The sequence below is a fragment of the Schistocerca serialis genome, chromosome 6 (assembly GCF_023864345.2).
Source record: "Schistocerca serialis cubense isolate TAMUIC-IGC-003099 chromosome 6, iqSchSeri2.2, whole genome shotgun sequence".
NCBI lineage: Eukaryota > Metazoa > Arthropoda > Insecta > Orthoptera > Acrididae > Schistocerca > Schistocerca serialis.
The window spans coordinates 55,963,312-55,964,919 of NC_064643.1; the positions used below are offsets into that span (position 1 = coordinate 55,963,312).

Sequence of the window (1,608 nt, forward strand, 5' to 3'; positions counted from 1 at the left end):
CGCCCCACGTGTTGAGCAATTCGGCGGTACGTCCACCCGGCCTCCCGCATGCCCACTATACGCCCTCGCTCAAAGTCCGTCAACTGCACATACGGTTCACGTCCACGCTGTCGCGGCATGCTACCAGTGTTAAAGACTGCGATGGAGCTCCGTATGCCACGGCAAACTGGCTGACACTGACGGCGGCGGTGCACAAATGCTGCGCAGCTAGCGCCATTCGACGGCCAACACCGCGGTTCCTGGTGTGTCCGCTGTGCCGTGCGTGTGATCATTGCTTGTACAGCCCTCTCGCAGTGTCCGGAGCAAGTATGGTGGGTCTGACACACCGGTGTCAATGTGTTCTTTTTTCCATTTCCAGGAGTGTAATTCTATTATCATAATTCGAGTGTTGGGTATAGTGAAACAGAACATTGTCGTGCACCCGAAAATAATTCTATTAATATAATTCTAGCGTGTTGGGTATAGTGAAACAGCAACTCATTTTTACATTGTGACGCAAAAAGCAACAACCAGAGTTTCAACTAATACTAAACTCCTTCCCACAGGCCATGAGGGCCCAAAGGTACCGACTGGCCGCCGTGTCATCCTCAACCCCCAGGCATCACCGGATGCGGATATGGAGGGTCATGTGGTCAGCACACCGCTCTCCCAGCCCTATGTCAGTTTCCGAGACCGGAGCCACAACTTCTCAATCAAGTAGCTCCTCAGTTTGCCTCACAAGGTTTGAGTGCACACCGCTTGCCAACAGCGCTCGGCAGCCTGGATGGTCACCCATCCAAGTGCTATCCCAGCCTGACAGCGCTTAACTTCGGTGATCTGGCGGGAATCGGTGTTACCACTGCAGCAAAGCCGTTGGCCAGAGTTTCAACTAAAATAGATATTTATTTATTCGGCGACTAGTTTCGGTTTCTTAACGAACATTAATTGGAACCACGTGCAGCTGTAGCTGTCTGTTTTTGCATCACAATTCTGTTAACACTGTTGAACTTTAATATAGCCGTACTGACAAAGTTTGTGAAAGACAAACACAAAGGTGGAAAGTTTTTAAAATATCTAAGATAGAAATGTCATCATCTTTCAGAACAAAATTGAAAGAAAAGTTGTTTGCTACACCTTCTTTTCCAAAATAAAATGTTCCGTTTGAGTTTTGAATTAATAATTCTAGTGAGTAAGAGGAAGGCTTAGGAAGCGTCCAAGGAGAATGCTTTTAGGCAACAATAGTATCCCACACTACATTTACTTTGGAAAAGTTAGAAGCCTGGCTGCTTGATGAGCCTCTAGATTCGCTTTATGGACCCACTACCTTGATTTTTCCGTGGAAATGAGGGCGATGTTACTGACGAACAAGCAGGGTGCTTTTTTTATTACATCACAGTGATAGAAAAGCGATACGAGGGCAATATGTAGGAGAAAAAGCTGTACTAAAACGCACAAGGAGAAGACAGAAAGCAGATATAATAATTATTCCCATTTAATAAAGAAATCATTCCAGCAAACCTTTGTTCACAGTGAAAATTAAATTACTTTCGATTGCAACTAAGTGTGCGGTGGTTGCTTATTTTCTGTTCCACAGCGAGCTGACGACGTGGTGAATTCGTATCCTATAAA

General features: G+C 45.7%; 1 pseudogene; it reads right to left on the reverse strand.

Annotated features, from left to right (window-relative positions):
* Positions 1-739: 739 nt before the first annotated feature.
* On the reverse strand, positions 740-857 carry LOC126485483 (5S ribosomal RNA; annotated as a pseudogene).
* Between the last annotated feature and the right edge of the window lie 751 nt (positions 858-1,608).